The sequence below is a fragment of the Podarcis filfolensis genome (assembly GCF_964270895.1).
Source record: "Podarcis filfolensis genome assembly, chromosome: 10".
Classification (NCBI taxonomy): domain Eukaryota; kingdom Metazoa; phylum Chordata; class Lepidosauria; order Squamata; family Lacertidae; genus Podarcis; species Podarcis filfolensis.
In genome coordinates, this window is record NC_139612.1 from 27,766,640 (window position 1) to 27,785,772 (window position 19,133).

Here is a 19,133-nt window from a genome sequence, read left to right on the forward strand (position 1 = left end):
TCTACAATCACCTGGGAGTCAGTTCCACTGCAGTCAATGGGACTCACATCTGAGAAGTTGTACTCCGAGAACCAGGAGACTCTCTAGAACTATGAGGGATGGGTGGAAAGGGCTGCAGGGCAAGGGTGGAAATCAATGGGATTGGGGCGCAACTCTTGCACAACACCTTGCAACAAGCCAAGCACCTTTGAATCCAACCATAATATAACCAAAACCCAGGATATATCAATAGTTATGGCAGTCCTCTACCCGCATACCAGCATTCATTCTAATTTCTGTTCTTATTAATTCTAATTCTAATCTATCATCAGTGCCATCCTGGTTTCATGGAAAACCAGTGATGATTACAGATTTAGGAACAATCTATCAATTTAGAAATATCAGGTAAGGTAGCCATTTTGGGTCAGTCCAATTTCTGACTGCCCATTGGGAAATCATGTAGCTGGACACCGTGCAACATTAAAAACAAATTATAGGTAGAAATATATTCTCCAGCAGGAGAATAGTCTAAAACTGTTCTTTGTTATATGCTGGATTTCCACTGGCAAGACTGTGATTTTTATAGGGGTAAACATTCAAATGTTTTTGTCCCTCCATCCCTCAGAACCTGAAGTGGTCCACTCTCAGGAGGACTGTAACTTCTAATTCTGCCCCTACACCCCGAATGTGCATTTGATTCCAAAGAGTAAAATATGGATTAGGTGGGTCTGCATTAAAGCTGGTCACACATCGCACTCTAGTCTTGAAACTCTATTCCCTCAAGTGTATAGATCTACCTTAGACAAGCTCCTTCTGTGTACCAGCAACGAAGACACAACACTTCTTCAGCTGTGAAAAAGTGTCCTCGGGGAAATGTCTGCCTTGAGAGAAGGGAAAGGGCTCTGGGGAAGCCATGTAAGTATTCACAGAATGAGAAGGGAAGTGCAGTTTGGTCAACACCTAGCATTTGACAAGTTAAGGTTTCTGCCAGATACATTAGCCTGAGTAAATTCAGCTGGGTTCTCATTTGAAGGGAAACCTACTTAATTCATACTTCCAGAAACAATATGCAAACAGAAACACAGCTCTTCTTCAAAATTGACAATTCTCCTAATTTTGAAATGCAGTTCTCCAGCCAAGAAATGCATTTGCTAGGTGACCCAAAATGTATATATAGTGAAGCCAACATAAAAAATGCAATACATTAAGCTGCATTTCATGAAAATTTGACTATTAGAAGATATTCACACTAAAACGCTGGTGATGAATTTTCATGAGGGCTTCAGAAAAATAGCAATTTGTGAACTGTTGTGGAAATGTGGAACAAGACTGGAAAAATTAAAAACTGAGAGATGCCAGAATTGTTGTCCATTAGCCTTACAATGATTTGAAGATGAAAAACAAAACAGACCAACTTCCTATGGAATGTGGCACAACAGAAAGAAACCAAATTTTCACCCTGTCATTTTCACAAGTTTACCTATGATTTTACTGAAAAGCAAACTTCACAAAGTACACATACAAAAAAAAGTTCAAGGATATATCTAGTAATGCCACCAGGACAGAACATTGGGGTGGATATGTAGAACCCAACTCAGCAGAATGAGCAGGTGCAGCCCTCAAAATAACAAGACTCACTCTCCACACTGAAATAACACACATTACCATCTTTTTAAAAAGCACCTCCTATAACATTGTTAAGCCCAGAGTCTAAAATTACCTAAGTGCACCACTAGCAAAAGAATATTTTTTACACTCAACAAACGTGCTTCATTTTGTGACTTTCACTTAAAAAAACTGGCGTCAGCCATTATTCCACATAAGTTTAGAATAATGTTGGTTTCTGATTCTATCATCTCATTCTATCCAATACGCCGACCTTTTCTGTAGATTTGTTATTATATTTATACATTTATTTAGAATATCTCTAACCTGTCCTTCATTATAAACAAGCTCAATATGATTACATCTTGTTTAAATGAAACAATCACCGTAAGAAACACACTTAATTACAAAAGCAGATAAGACAAGTCTAATTAAAACCAAAATCTTCCAAATGCAGAAAATAACTAATTAAAACTGATATCCTCGGCAAATTCCTCTGCAAACAGATAAGTTTTCACTGGGCACTGAAGTGAGAAAAAGATTAGGCACCAAGTCCCTATTTTAAAGGGAAAGATATTCTAAAACTGGCATGCCATCAGTGAAAAGGGCATTTCTGACATCACATAGTGAACAGTGCCCAATGGCGGGACAGCTACCATCAGTATGGATGCTGCACAGGAGTCATTTGACTTTAGAAAAGCAGGCATAAAATGCCTGCCTTTATTCAGAAGTGACAAGCAGGCAAAGGGGGACCCTTTCCCGAGTTGCCTTTCCCTTTGGCAGTTGTGATGGCAGTGAAGAGAAGGGGCCCCCATCTTGTCCTAAGTGCCACCTCCACCCCTGAACCTACAATCGACACAACTCTTACCACTCCTCAACTCCTCAAGCAGATGGTTCATTTGTGGGATGGGGAGAAACTAATTCTAGAGCACAAAGTGTTTGAGCTGTTACTTCACGGCACCCGCCCCTCCACCCCACCCCATCTCCCAATCCCAGCCCCTACATGTGAAATACCGCAGCTTGATTCTTGAGCATATGACCCGGCATTTTGAAAGAAGATGAAGACCTAGACGGGGAAAAGTTAATGCTTAATTCCAGTGCTGACTAATGTGATCGAGCCAGTAAAAAGTTCCAGCCCGTTGCCAAGAGATCAGTTGCTGATAACAAGTCTGTGACTCATCCAAAGAGTTCATGGCTGGGCAGCAGCGACTTGAACCCATGTTCCTCCAGGCCGTACCCACCAAGGCCTGATCAATACTATGCAGAGGACAAACAGCACCCGCCCGACAATATGCTGGGCGAAGAGAACCGCAGTGAGAAATCCCTGGGGACAACCTTTTCGGCTGAGGTCAGCCCAGAGGTGTATGATAAACGATAAAGAACCAGAGGCTTTGCTTTTGGTCGTCAGCAGAGAGGGGAGAAAGCGACCAGTTCAAAAGTGATGTAAGCTCTGTGAAACAACACCCGCCTTGTGTTATGCAATGCACGGCAGATTAGAGAGCAGCCTGAATTTGGCAAGGTTGCACTCTTCTAAATGATGTTTGCCTTCAATCTACTAAGAAAACCTTTTGGCTAAAATAATTCTACTGGTTACGCTTAGCAGAATGTGCCAGGCATATAGGAACTTGTACAATAGCCCATTATTTTTTTTACAGAGAAAGTGGGGATTTAGAAAAAAAGGAAAAAAGGAGGAGGAAGAGGAGGGTTCTAATCCTGTCTCTCCTACTACCCTTCTCATGCCCCTCTCCACCCCATCCATTATTTCTGCCGCACGATATTTACTTCCCCTCCACCCACCACCACAGCTTTGGCAAACATTTGTAGGGTGGGGAAAGAGGATGGAGCTGGACTGTTAAGATGCAGGTGTGCTTCCTGTAGCTACCATCCAAGCCACAATAATGTTTGCAATGATCATGTGGGAGAAATGTCCATGAAAATGCACCCTTGCAACTATTGTTAAGCAAGTTTTCCGTATTTTGACAGGACAATGTTTGCTTGTTTTTTTTCCAAAGAAAAATTATAATAAAAAGAGGCCCAATGTCTTTGAATTGTATTTTTTTTTTTTGTAGTCATGTAGCAATGGGTCAGCATGAAATGGGTGCCCTGCTCAAACGACCTATGCAAAAAAATAAGTAGAAAAATGAGCAAGGATCTTTTGGTAGCAAATGCATTTTCCCATATCAGAAAGTCCTTGCACTGTGTTTATGACACAATGGTGTAATTTTGTGCTAATGCTGATTTGCAATTTTGTAAATCTCAAAAACACAATTCGCAAGGTTGTGTCCATGACCCCCTTGGGGAGGGGGGAAATCTAAGAAAACAAGCCCATTATGAGACTTTGCAACAGATGTTTGCTTAGCTTGAACTCCACAAGTACTGCTGCCCAGTGCTTTGGTACATATTTGTTCCTGAATCCTTTCTCAGAGGCACTATTTAAATATGATGATACACCAGTGTGTGTGTGTGTGTGTGTGTGTGTGTGTGTGTGTGTTTAGCCTGCCTATCAAAAAAAGTCTTCACAGATGTTTTTATCAATAGCAAGAAGTAATCCATGGTGAGTTACATTTCGCATTAAAACTAGTGTGTTGGATACGCTTTCCACTCATTATTTTATTTTTCAGGTGATTGTATTATTCCCTAGGATTCCTACTTTAAATTATTTCTAAAACGCTTGTGACAGAGGAGCCATGGGCTTGTGAGGAAAGGAAAAGATTTCTGTATAGAGAGACTGTGGATGGGCTGCATGTGCCTAATTTGAAATGTGATAGGAATATCACACATGGCATGCGTTTCTCATTCCAAGTGGCAGGAGATGAGATAGGAAAGCAAGAAAGTGACAATAGCAAGGAAGAGTTTCTGGACCAGGTAGCTCTTCCACATCACTGCCACAATATGGAAAAAAGAATGTATGTTGTGAGTGGCATTTGGTATGTTAATGTGGAGGTTAGACTCTTTAGGCTGGAACAGTTACGGTACATTTCATGGTCTTGGATATAGCCAGTTCTCATGGCTTCATATGAATGGGCCTCCTTCAAAATCTGTTCTCTGATATTTGCAGATAGTTTTATTTTGGTAGTAGACTCAGTGTACCCTTCTGTTGATGGGCAGGTTGGCAGTTGTGCTGGGAGCTTTCTCATTCCTGCTTTGCATCAGAACAGATTGCTAAAACTGAAAGGATAGGCAGGAGGGGATGAGTTGCTTTTCTTGTGGATTAAATAACCTCAGGACTAGCATTGTACAATCTTTAGCCACCAGAGGGTATAAGCTAATTTGCATGGTGACTTTTCTAAATGCTTTATTAAATGATCTATTGAAGGCAAGTGTCATTGTGTCTAAAATGCATTTATTAAAAGATTATTCCATTAAACTCATATTTGCTAACAAATATGGACAAATCATAGTGTGGTCTGACTCATTTATGTATTGTAATGCAACACAAATTATGTTCATACTCATCTATTATTTAAAATCAGCATCTTATTAAGAATGTGCTTGCAGTTACACAATAAAGCACAATTTGGACTGAAGACCTATATACGCTTGCTTGAGAGTAAGTCCCATTAAATTCAATGGGACTTACTTCTGAACAGACATGCACACTGTCAGTTGAACAAATGCATGACTGAGTCCCTGTGTAGTACATTATTTCGTCATATTCTGGGGTTCCCTGTGTTGGACTCAAGATTCTTCTCTCTTCTTCCATCAGTTTCACAATGAAATTCCCAGGACAGAGTATGCATTTATTTTATGAATCAACAAAGCTAATCATTAACGGGTGTATGTCACCCATTTATCCTAGACAATGCTTTTTGAAGATAAGTACCAAACAGTGACGTGTGGTGGGGTTTACTTGCTAAGCTTAAAAAACAAAAAGGGGGAAAACCTTAAATTTCACTAAGAAAATGGAAAACAAAATAGGCACTGCAATTTTTAAGAATACATTTTTAGAAGTTGCTTTTCCAAAAATCCTATCATAATACAAAAATTACTTTTGCTTGTGCCTGTATAAATGTAGCATGATTCCTTAGTGATAAAAGAACCCTAGTCGATACTGTATGTGGACATAGCCTCACGTCAGGTGCCTGTGAAGCAGTGAGTGTGGTTGAGTGAATATTATCTAGAATACTGGTAGATTCCTACCTAGGTAAATTAGACTAGGTTATAGAATCTGGATTTCTGCACGTTTCTGACTGTACAGGAGTACCAGAGACATGCCTAGCTGCCTGTCTTAGGAGTGATATGAGGTGTGACAAAAATCCACTATGGTAGTTTTCTGCAACTTTTCAAAAACTGCACTCACTGTGTACTGGGAACATTCATATGACCCAGTTCCACCATACAATGACTGTGTAAGTGACTTCATCAGGGAAACCTGAGTTACCTGAATATCTCTCTTCCTCTTACCCCCCCCCCCCTCTATTCCGCTCATCATTACTGACTGCTGAGAAAGAATGGCTTGCTCAGCAGTCTTCAACAGCTTTCCATATAGTCAGTTGGAACAAACAACATGTTCCATCCATTCGGATTTTCCAGAACAAAGCAGGGATAGATTTAGATATATCTCCATAGCCTATCCCATGTCAGCCCATTTGTATATACAATGTTTATTGGTAATATAGAAAAGAATACTTTGTTAAGACTTATGTAACATATGCAGCTCTTACTCTTGTTCACAGAAAAGAAAAACAAATCCTCAGAAATATCATTGGATTGGCTAAAAATGTCCCATCTCTCTCATATCCAAAATTAATAAAATAAATTTCTAATAAATAGCTCTCTTTCTAAAAATGTAATTTAATCTATGACTGTTCTCTAGAGCCTAGTTATTGAAAGTACACATTAACTGTATCAGTAATGCATAATAGCTCACAGCCGACTTCTCAGAGTGGCTCACTGTGCCAGAGCCTTTGAAACAAATGGAGCTCAGAGCACTTAAGATTCAAGTTTCTATATAGCTCGGGACTTTAAGTTTGTCATAAATGCACAGGAGACATTTCTACATATATGCACTAGGCAGCCAGTCCACAGGTACAAAACAAGCCCATCGCGGCCCAATATATCCAAATTTATAAGCAGTACTATGGATTAACAAGTATGTATCCATTAAAACGACTGCAGTTTATCTTCTTCTTCCAACCAGCTGCCGAAAATCACAGATGGGGAGAGTGCTGATGCACTTAACTCCTGCTTTCAGGCTTCCCATAGGCACACGGTTAGCCATGGTGGGAAAGAATATTGGACTATAACAGGCCATTGGCCTGACCATACAGTGCTCTTCATATATTTTTATGTCCCTCCCTATGGTTATTCTTGTGGGGACGACAGGGCGCGTGTTTCCTTTGCCCAGAAGTGAAAAGGCCATTGTGGCAGCTTGACTGGTGACTGGGAGTGGCTGCCGAGACCATATAACACCAGTCCTGAAATACCTACATTGGTTCCCAGTACGTTTCCAAGCATAATTCAAAGTGTTGGTGCTGACCTTTAAAGCCCTAAATGGCCTTGACCGTTCAGGTATACCTGAAGCACCATCTCCACCCCCAACGTTCAGTTCCTCCTGCTAATTAATGGGCAGAATATCTGGGAATATCCTCTCACAGGGGAGGGAAGTGTTCATCCACCACACATTATAGGGGAGAGGGACTTTTTAAAAATGTATATAACCAGATCAAATTATATTCCTAGCCTACTTTGTTTGAAGGGGCATGAGATATTGAGCAAGTCTCCTCGTGAACAACAGTGGGTGAAGTTGCATCTTTTAAGCTGAAGTATATCTAAAACACCTATAAAAATAATGGCTGTGTTAAAAAGTGTTGATTCTGTTTTCAACTACTGCTTTCTTCTTCTTCTTCTGCTTGGACCTCCCCAGAAGACAACTTCCAGATCAAAACAAGGGGTGGGAGGGAGGCAACCAGTGATGGTGGTGTGGACAGCCTTACTGAATAACAGCACTAACAGAGATGGCTGCGATGGCGTGGCTGTTTACTTTGGTACAGCATTAAATAAAGGCTGTGGATTCACCATAGCAACCTCCACATCACATAGCTGCCATGCTGCTTCTAAGAAACAGAGGACCTTTTGGAAGAAACATAGAGGACTGTTTGAAAGATTGCTATTATTTCCACATTTTATAGATCACCAGGGCCCATGCTCTCATTAGGCCAACTGGGCCATTGCCTAGGGTGCAAATCTCAGAGTGGTGCAGAAACTGATCTTTGAGGGACAATTTTATACCAATTAGTTATAAAGTTTCTGGTAATGTTTTGCTTTTCTTTTATATTTTGAAGAAGTTTATCATTTTTACAAGACATGTTTTTGAAAATTGAAGTTAGCATTAAAATAATAATTTTTTTTTTTTGAAGGGAGGCAAGCAGTTAGCCTTGCATAGGGTGCAAAAGAGCCCGGCACTGACACTGTATATAACACATACATATACACACATCATGCAACAAAATATAGCCTGCTGTCATTTTAGTTCCTCAGCTAAGACCTGTGCTTTTGTATAGCAATACCACACCTGAAAATGTTCCTTCAACTATGTCTATCAGACTAAATAGATAAAAATGACACAGAAAAATAGGCTCGGTTTCTTTTCAGTGATCCTGCGGCTCAAACTTGCCTTCTTATCTCTCTTCCTCTACTGGAACCAGTTATTTTCTCAATGGTTTCCTTTTTCTGTAAAGGTTTACTCCAAAGCAGAAAAATGCCCTTATATATGCATAGGGACAGGGAAGACATTCCATTTTATTTGCACTTTTAACAAGAAACTACCTAAGTCGCACTACTCTAACCAAAATGTGAACACAGCTATCCTTTGAAATTAGCCCTTCTCCAAATTATTCATTCTCCAACGAATGCATATAGTAGGGGCAAGTGTGAATAAAAAGGCATATATTCATGACAATTACATAAAAATGCATTATATTGGGGAAAACTGATTGCAAAAATGTGTATTAGTTGAAACTGCATAAAAAATATATTAGGAGAAGACTGGAAAAATGAGAAACTAAGAGAAACTAATAGACATATTTGTCCATCCCTATTTATCCATTTACTTAACATTTAATTTAGTACTGCAAATCAGGAAGAATTCCCTTCAGACAGGATGGACTGATACAATAAGTAGCAGTAAACTGGAAGAGCATTTGAGTATTTTGGGATGGATTTTTGAAGGCCTTCAATGCACATATGAGCTACTATTGTTTTAATAGTAGTGGTACAGCATCATTAGGACATGCATAGGATTATATTAGAAGTCTTCCTCAAGACTAGCTTCTCTTACTCTGGAACTATTTGCTCTGGGAATAGCAGGTGCAAAGTAGCCCCCCCCCCGGACTTGCAGTACATCAATTAATTTGCAAAAGTTAAAAACAAAACCGGGGTGGGATTGGAATGGGAGATGACTTCTTGGACCCCCCCCCAAAAAAAAAACAGCCCAGCGAGAACTGATCATGCAAAGTACAGTAGCCAGGAAATACTGAGAGTCCGTTGAGTGGTGGTGAAATGGGGTGTTGTGGGCGAAAAAACATGGCTTGGTGGCTAGAACATTTAAAAGGAGCAACATTTATTTGTTTTGTGAGAGCAATGCAACATTTTGTTTCCGCTTTTGCAGGAGCAGTGCAACATTTTGTTTCCGCTTTTGCAGGAGCAATGCAACATTTTGTTTCCGCTTTTGCAGGAGCAATGCAACATTTTGTTTCAGTTTCGCAGGAGCAGCGCTATTTTTGTTGCCATTTCCACTGGCCCTATCTAACAAGGCCACCTCACAGCGGTGGTTATAACTTGCAGGACAAGTTTATGACAGAACTGATGCAAAATCAGAGCCACAGACAGGGGTATATGTGGAAATTCCCAAACACACCTGCTTTCTAGACAAGCTCAAGGCCCTACTTCAAATCGCTGGTGGGGGATAATAGGACCTTTCACATGATCACCAGTTCCACTGCTTCTTCTCCTTCAGGTGCCCAGGGAAAAGACACCCAGGCTGTTAGCTGGGCAATTCTTACCCAGGAAAGATTAGCTGGTTTGCCAGCAATATTCCTTCCACTCAAATGAAAAATGGGGCTACCAGCTTGCGAAGCCACACATGTCAGAACATAAGAGGCTCATCTCCTGCAGAATTATGTTATCCCAATGGCCAGCCAGATCTCTCTAGCAAGCCTGACGCTTGTCCCCCTCGGGGCCTGAATGCAAAAGGGAGCTGATACGCAGCACATCCAACCCTCTGTCCATGCGTGTCCAAATGGCGCCTGTTGCTCTGCAGCGCCCCCTCGAGGGAGAAGCCTCCTAGCGCAACTCAGCTTGCCCCGGGCCGTTTGGAGGGAGCAAAGCGGCGCTCCCCTCTCGCTCTCGACCAAGAGGAGGCCTCGAGCGCCTGCAAAGCGGCGCCGCGCGCTCCACGCGCCCAGACGGAGCTCGGCCTCCGAGCGGCGAGCGTCTCTCGGGCGGAGACAAAGAAAGCGCGCGGCGAGGCGCAGGGGACTCCCCGCTTGCTGGGAGAGGAGCGCGTGCGCAAGAGACCTTCCCGTGCGAGGCTCCTCCTCTCCGCCGTCGGGGGCATCGTGCTCCGCGGTCAAGCCGCTTCGCGGGAGTCACGACCAGGGAGGGAGACGAGGGAAACGCATACAGTATATATAGCCTGGGCAGCTGCGGCTGCGTTTGGCTGCAGTAAACTGCTGCTGCTTTTGAGCGCCTTTCTTACTGAATAAAGGACAATCGGAGCTTTTTTTTGGGGGGGGGGTCATCCTGCAAGCGCAGGCTGCAGCAATCCTCGCCTTCCTGTACCCCAGTATTTAGTTAAATCGCACGGCAGCGTCTGGCCGAAACTAAACTTTGCCTTACGCTTCCGCATATACTTTGGATCACCAATATCCATTCCGTCTCCACCCACGGAGATGGGTCCCTGGCACCCCGTCTCTCCAGCACCCTGACCCTATTTCCTTGCCACACCGACTTTCCGCGCCTCTCTCCTTCCTCTCTACGCTCGCGCAATCGTCAGCTCAAGGGTTGACACGGAACCGATCACGTCTGAACGCCCGCTCCTCTCATGGCGGGGAGCGACGCGCGTGAGAAACATAGGCACCCACAAGGGTTCTGCCTGTCAGTTGGAAGCCCCTTCTTCTCACCCCCCTTCCCCCGCCGCCACCTTCTCTGATCGCGAGAGCCTCGATCAGACGTGGTTGGCAGTCCACACGCGCGCGCACACACACGCAGCTGCGGCCACCCCGCCAACGACGCGGGATGGTTTGAAATGGGAAAAGCCAACCCGGGATTCCGAGAGAGAGACACTCGTTTCCAAGCTGCAGCCGCCCAGCAGCCTCCCTGCGGGGGACACAGAAAGATACCTGTAGATCGGTAACGTCTATTATCTGGCTGTGCCGTCTCGTCTGTAATTCCTTGGAAATAAAAATAAAGCAGCTCATGGGGGGCTTTAAAGCCGCTTAGTATTTCATCGAGAAAGAGAGTTAAATCTCCAGTGAGTTACTCACCTTGAATGCTGGCGAATTCTTTTAGGTAGAGGCACTTGGGACATGAGGATGTTGTTGCTCAGAAGACGCGCAAAGAAAGTGTGGGCAGAGACCCTCTCCCTCTCCTTTCTTCCCTTTCCTCTCTTTCGGAAAGAGTGGAAATTTCCATCATGTGACAGGGGGCAGCATCCCCAGCCTCTGCTTGCAGGCGGACCCCTCCCTTCCAGGGGGGGGGGGGAAACCACCCACCAATGGCAGCGAGCGGGCAACCTGAGATGTCAACAAAAAAGCATCCTCTCCCAGGTGGAGACTTGTTTGGCAGCTCTGGAGGGCGAATGCGCAACACATCGCCTGAATGCATACAGACGGAGCAGTGGTCTCTGGCTGTTGTTTTGTTCCCGACTCGTCACTTGTCTCGGGATTGCGTGCTTCACCCCTCAAGCCATTAAAAAACAAGCAAGAAAAAGCCAGGCACCTAAAAAATATTCCATAGGCCTTTTGAATTTACCTCCTCTTCCCCATGAGCTGCTCATCCCCCCCCCCCTCTCCACAATTTGTCCAGGACCCCTAATCCTGCACCATACCAGCTGTATGGCCCAGGAACCACATGCATAGACACATAGAAAACTGAATTTTACTGAGTCAGCTCCACGTCTAGCAGTGGATCTCCAGGGTTTCAGATACTCCCTGAGATTGAACCTGCGACCATCTGCATGCAAAGATGTTCTACCAGTGAGCTACGGTCCTTCCAGAAATAAACATGCATATGACAGGAGAGGTATTAGACAATTTTGGCATGAGTGCTGATCAGTTTCCCTCACCCACTCATGCCCTTAGTTGGCATTGCTGGGACCTGCCTTGCATCAAGTCACAGGACAGTAACTGAATATTTTCTTTCTCCTGGTAATGCTTGCACAATTGCTAATTTTTTTTGGGGGGGGGCAAGGTGATGTTTCCCTTATTCACTACTTGTCTTCCAGCTACAGTGGATCAGTTCCATAACAGCAAGCCTTGCAACCAAACCCTTGCTGGTGTCTCACGAACCCATGCCAAGTCTACAGCCCGAGAGTAAGGTGTCCCAACCCACAGTCTGAGAACCAAGGCCTAGACCCCATTTATCTGGGAGGAGGGAGTGGGGAGGGAATTGGTGAAGACTGTAAAGACTGAGTGAACACAAAGTGCATGTATAGCTCATGACTTTTTTTTTCTTGTTGACATATGCTTGGTTTTGCTGTGCTTGCACTTGCTGGAAAGCTCCGATTGGCTGCAATTCCGCAGCATATGCACACCAGTTCTCAGTGCATTTCCACATTGGGAGGTTTGTTCTGATTCAAGGAAGCAGCAAAGTGCTTCTCTGTAAAGGCTTTGTTGTTTTCGCCCTAGTGCTTATAGCCATTCAGTTTTCCCGACACATGCTAGCCAAATTGTGCTTGTCGTGGTCGTGCTCTTTCACATGGTGGCAGCTCCTAGTAGGCCCCTGAGATAGCCTACCCCTGAGATATTCTCTTCCTGGAGCAGCGTCCTGTGTTTCTGGTTGTCTGCTACTGCCTGACTGCAGAGGAATCTCCAGCAGAGATAAAGTTGCTAAGGACAATCCCCTAGCTGCTCTGAAAAGGGACATCTCTGCAAACTGGTTAAAATCGAATTTTAAGCATATCAGTTTGAATTGTCTGGTTTATCTGTTCAATTTCACGATGTTCACTCCGAGATACCTTTCGAGGCATGTTCATTTTTAAAAAAATCTGCACTTATATAGTGAGTGAGTGTACTAGCTCTGATTTTTGAAGGAAAACTACTGGCTACTGAGTGAAAGCAGCACTTGTGAATGACAGAGCTTGCTTTGTGTAAACGAAAACATTAGGAGCAATTTGTGTAATCTGTTATGACAATTGTTCACACATTGCAGAGTTGATAGATGGAAGGGTCTGAGAGCTGTGCTGTGGGAATCTGGTTTGGGATCCGTCATATGCTTGTTGGAAAGATAGTGGGATATTTGAAGTTGCCTTATACTGAGATAGGGATGCGGGTGGCACTGTGGGTTAAACCACAGAGCCTAGGACTTGCCGATCAGAAGGTCGACGGTTCGAATCCCCACGACGGGGTGAGCTCCTGTTGCTCGGTCCCTACTCCTGCCAACGTAGCAGTTCAAAAGCACGTCAAAGTGCAAGTAGATAAATAGGTACCACTCCGGCGGGAAGGTAAGCAGTGTTTCCGTGCGCTGCTCTGGTTCGCCAGAAGCGGCTTAGTCTGCTGGCCACATGACCCGGAAGCTGTCTGCGGACAAACGCCGGCTCCCTTGGCCAATAAAGCGAGATGAGTGCCGCAACCCCAGAGTCGTCCATGACTGGACCTAATGGTCAGGGGTTCCTTTACCTTTACCTTTATACTGAGATATAATTGTTTCCTCTGGCTCAGTAATGGCTACATTGATTGGAAGCAGCTCTCCAGGCTTCGGGCAGGAGTTGTTTTCCAGCCCTGCTTGGAGACACTGGAGCTTGAACCTAGGATCTGTTGTGTGCTCAACCACTGTACCCCAGCCCTTGAAAAGAAGGAAGGGACCACGTGGAAGCAGAGGTCAAAACCACAACAATCAACCAGATACATGTGAGGATGCTACCTATTCAAGTTCTTTATCCTAAACGGTATTGTTTAGTCATCACAGTTGAAATGAACCCTCACCCATTTCTTAGATTGCAGGGAATTACTTCTTGTGCAAAACAGCATTTCATCTCCCTCCTTCTGGCACCAGCCACCCCCTGCCTAAAGTCAGGAGTCTTCCGAAGCTTAAGCTTTGAAGATCTAATGCCAGGAGGAAAAATTATGCCCCCTGCCTTGTGAATCATTCACCCCTCACCTCTCTGCAAGTGCTTTTTGCTTGCACAAGGAGGTAGTGGTAGGTATACAATTCTAAGGCTTGTTTTTTTCCATCTCACCCTGGAATCCCACCTGGTATTTGAGCAGGATGATTCACTGTACGGCCTCTGTGTCAGGAAGCTGGGATTGCACAACCGCGTATATCATTTCTTTTTGTGTTGTGCGAGAGGCCCTCAGATGATTAAAACTGAAAGGATTGTGGAAGCCTAAATTCCTTTGGAAGTTTTTCAGTGTTAATTTGCTTTATTATGCTGCTGTTTCTGTGTGTGTGTGGAAGTTCAGGTTTTTTCCTACTCAGTTTCAATACAATTGTCACAAGCTGTTCAAGAGAATTCAATATCAGACAATATTTGAAGGCTGCTGCTGTGTTTCTTTTTTTTAATAAAAAAGTATGCATTCTATCCTAACGTTTGTCAGAATGAATATCACAAAAATATCACTTAAATTTCTTAACCATGCTGTCTCTACTGCATATACTGGTACAGAAAATACATCAAACTTTATTGGTCTTTTATTTGTGTCCCCACTATCCCACAGCCAATACTCCTGGGTTTATGACAGCAATATTTTTCCTATTAGTTTTCTTATATTCCAGGGTGCGCAAAGAGAAAATGTTTTAAGACTGAAAATGCCCTAAACGCAATGAAAAAGCATTTTGTTGCTAACAACAACAACAACAACAACAACAACGTTTTATGCAAGTCAAACTGTAAATATCATTTACAGCACATGCTTGTACATTACTCAGAAGTAAGCCTCATTGAGTTCAATGGGATTTACTCCCCAGGAAGTGGGTGTGGACAGCAGCCCTTGTATTTATATTTGGCTTTTTTATGTAGGGCAAAGAGCTTCTGATGCATTTTCTCAGTAATTCTTACAAAGTCATGTGAGGTAGGTCAGTCAGTATCCCTCTGTTTACAGATGAAGGGGCTGAGGAAGAAGACCTTCCAGTGAGCTCATGGCAGAATGAAGATTTGTACCTGTAACTTCTTAGCCACAACTTACACTTCTTATTTACGAAAATTATTATTATAATACTTTATTATTATTATTAAAAGCGATGAATGTCTGGCGGCAGCTTGCAAAACATTAAACTACAGAGCAAGTTATCAAACATTTAAAAGCCATTGCACAGTATAAAACGCAAGAACGTTCTTCCATCAACAATAATGGAAAAAAACATATCCAGCCTACCCTTCTGAAAGGTGAATATCAGAACAGGGTAGACGCATACCACATTACAATCAAATTAAGTCAAAAGCCTGGACATTTTTGCCTCCTAGGACAGGGAAAGTGAGGAGGAATTAAAGAAACTTTTATTGAGGGTGAAAGAGGAGAGCGCAAAATATGGTCTGAAGCTCAACATCAAAAAAACTCAGATCATGGCCACTGGTCCCATCACCTCCTGGCAAATAGAAGGGGAAGAAATGGAGGCAGTGAGAGATTTTACTTTCTTGGGCTCCATGATCACTGCAGACGGTGACAGCAGCCACGAAATTAAGAGACGCCTGCTTCTTGGGAGAAAAGCAATGACAAACCTAGACAGCATCTTAAAAAGTAGAGACATCACCTTGCCAACAAAGGTCCGTATAGTAAAAGCTATGGTTTTCCCAGTAGTGATGTATGGAAGTGAGAGCTGGACCATAAAGAAAGCTGATGGTCGAAGAATTGATGCTTTTGAATTATGGTGCTGGAGGAGACTCTTGAGAGTCCCGTGGACTGCAAGAAGATCAAACCTATCCATTCTGAAAGAAATCAGCCCTGAGTGCTCACTGGAAGGGCAGATCCTGAAGCTGAGACTCCAGTACTTTGGCCACCTCATGAGAAGAGAAGACTCCCTGGAAAAGACCCTGATGTTGGGAAAGATGGAGGGCAGAAGGAGAAGGGGACGACAGAGGACGAGATGGTTGGACAGTGTCCTTGAAGCTACAAACATGAGTCTGACCAAACTGTGGGAGGCAGTGGAAGACAGGAGTGCCTGGCGTGCTCTGGTCCATGGGGTCACGAAGAGTCGGACACGACTAAACGACTAAACAACAACACCAGGACAGGGCTGACACCAGGCAAGTTTCTCTGGGGAGAATGTTCCATAGCTGGGGATTCCCATTCTCTCTTCAAGAATAGCCCCACACAGAGTACATTGTAGTAGTTAAAAAAATGCCAAACACAACAACTCATTTTACACATCAGAACAGGAAGAACCATATTGAAAAATTAAAAGCCAGCCAGCTACCATTATAAAGTAGGGACAATGCCAAACATGGTGCTAATATGTATTTAAAAGTTTGCTTAAAATTTATTAAAAGCAATGGACAACAGTGGTGCTGTGAATCAGCACTAGGTGGCCAGGAGCGGCCACTGAAATTTCTCACAATGTAGCAGCATCCCAAGGCTTTGTGGGAAATTACTACAGGCTGTCTGGAGTATCAGTTTTGGGAGGTTGTATCCCATGCTAGTCCAACTCAGAGTAGACCCATTGAAATTAATAGCTACGGCTCACTCCAGCTGATTAATTTCAATGGGTCTACTCTGAGCCAGTCTCAGTTGGCTATAACCCTTTATTATTATTATTATTATTATTATTATTATTATTATTATTTAAATAATATTTATTACTTTTGAAGGTTACAGAAAAAGAAGAAAAAAGAAGAATAAAAACAAGAAAGAAAGAGAAAAAAACAAAAAAGTGAAAAAACACCACAATACAATACAGTATACAAATATTATAAAACCCACCCCAAACCCATTAGATTAAACACATGACTTAAAACAAAAACAGTTTAAAATACATCTCTCCTTTTCCATATTCTATCCTTCATTTCCTTGTTTCCTCGACTTCCTCACACCTCCCTTTTTGTATTCCAGTTCTTCTAATTGTTTCAGCAAATCCTTTCCATCTTTCTCTGTTTTTTATCATCTTGTAAATAACATATTTTAACCTTATTTCCCTTTAAGACTAAATTACTTATCTATATACTTATCTATATACTTATCTTCTTCTAACATTTCACTAAATCCCTATAATATCATTCCACGGTTTTTCTAACAGTCATTAATTTTACAAAATTTCTAAATATGAACTTTAACTTCCCAGTCTTCTTCCACCCTCTCTTTTCCCTGGTTTCGGATTCTGCCAGTCCTTTCCGTCACATCCATGTAATCCATCAACCTGGGGATCTTATATCCGAGGCTCTTAATTCTTTTCCAAGTCCCTTCTGCGGATCTTCTTCGTATTCTTTAATGCTCAGGAGCAAATCTCGGGAAAACTCCAACCAAACAAAACTTTTCTTCCTTCTGAACAGCTCAGCCAAGTTTCCATAATTGAAACTAAAGTCCATAAGGTATTTCAGGACGTATTTCAGGATTCCTCCAAATCCATAGGCCCCCAAAGCTTCAAGTTCCTCCAGGCCCAAACCCATGTCCCAAAAGTCAGTTGGTCCCTGAATAAAGGGATCTTTTCAACTTTCATTCTTCAGTCCAAGCCAGGGTCCAATCCTCAAAATCTGGCTTTTGCTAGAATCAATCATGCAAGGCCTCAATTTATAATCCTCAATTTGCTTCTGTAGAACTGAGGATCCTGCTTGAACTACCTTAGGTTTCGCAATGGCATCCTTCTCCTTTTCCTCTGCCATTTGTCCTACCAAGGTATATTCCTGTTCCAAGTCCTGAATTATTTCTGTATTGTTGCTTGCTTTTTGATTCAAATTGGTCACTTTCTGTTCCCGGCTGTCAATTTTGGAAATCATGTCGTCTGCCTTTTTATGCAGCTGTTCAAGTGAATGGTTTATCTTATATAATACAGTCACAATACCTTCTCCTATCAGCATTTTGAATAGTCCAAGGTCAATCTCTGATTCTCAGAAACTTTATCTTGCAGTTGGAGCTTACCCTCTTACACTCCTGTAACAGTTTCACATGCTCCCTCTAGAGGGAAACAGTCTCAACTTGTATCAATTCTTTCAAGCACAGAAACAGTTTCGATTTTCAGTTATTTTTTTCCTCCCTTTGATAAACTCAGAAGAGATCAATGGAAACAGTATCTTTCCAATTTTAAGTAACTGTCAAATCCGTTCTGTCAATGAATCTTCCCCAAACGTCATCAGGCAGACCGTTCCCAGGTTCAGAGCAGTGGTAATTTGCTTTTCACTCTCTCCTGCAGGTTCTCCCTAGGTCCACGACTTCCCCCCTCTTCTCCTGCTTCCAAGGGGGTTTTGTATTTTTAACCGATGGAATTTTAATCCTTTATCAAAAACTTTCAGAGACTTTAGTTTGTAACGTCTTTGCTTCAGTCTGTTTACAAAAGCGGAAGGCGGACTTCCTGTTTAGAGCCTTCCCGCTTCGTTGCCAAATTAAAATATTTGAAGATCCAAATTTTCCAGTCTACTCACGGGTAGTTTAAGGTCCAAATGTCCACAGGAAAAAGTCAGCGCTCTCCGGCAGCAGCAATGCGGCTTCACTCCGTGAAAGAAGCGGTCGATTCAAAGCACCGCACCACTCACCCCACGTCGCTCCGGATCCCCGAAACTGGGTTTCCCCATGAGTAGGGGAGGCGCAAAAGGTGCCAGCTGAATCCCAAGTTCACAGGCTTCTCCCGCCTGTGATTTCTATGGGTCTCCGCCTTCGCCGTGGCGGTTAGACCCTGCTTTTCACGGAGCAAGTCCCTCCCGATCGGAGGAGCTCCGCCATTGCCGGAGGCGCCAACCCGGAAGTCCTAACCCTTTATTATTTTAAAAAGTGTCTAAGTTGAGCCATCCCACTGCACCAGAGAAACATGTCAAGCCATGAAATCAATGGGAAATAAACTCTGCCAACTCATTTTTGATACGACTCTTAGATGCTTACTTCACTTAGAATATATATTTTTTTAAAAAATTATTTCCAATGGCTGTTTGATATTGTAAGCCAGTATGATTTTGAACAACACCATGTCATCCCAAGTATAATAATAAACAGCACGTGCAAGTTACTTATATCTCTGACCTACACTCAAATGCAATAGTTTTCTAAGGTGAAGGTCTAATAACAGCATCTCAAAATAAATTTGTTGAAGATTGTTGCTTCTTTGTGAAGTGCTTTAAAAACCAGCCTGGTAGGAATCCATATTTATTTTCTTTCAAAGGTTTTGTATTCCAACCTTCTGCTGTTTAGCATGACTGTGAGCCTTATAAATACGCCCTGCATTCTGAAAGTCGGCTGTATTGTGTGCATGTG

The 19,133-nt window shown here is 42.9% G+C and overlaps 1 protein-coding gene across 2 annotated transcripts in view; it reads right to left on the reverse strand.

The window, feature by feature from the left end:
- SLC38A4 (solute carrier family 38 member 4) overlaps positions 1–11,803 on the reverse strand; it is a 33,919-nt gene extending 22,116 nt beyond the window's left edge. Inside the window, exon 1 of one of the 2 annotated variants that reach the window (XM_083574552.1) lies at positions 11,070–11,803. The gene's annotated coding sequence lies outside the window, so the exon portion shown is untranslated. Of the gene's footprint in view, positions 1–2,452; positions 2,526–11,069 lie in introns of those variants that run through there. The other variant, XM_083574551.1, reaches the window with a different exon arrangement.
- Positions 11,804–19,133: the final 7,330 nt, after the last annotated feature.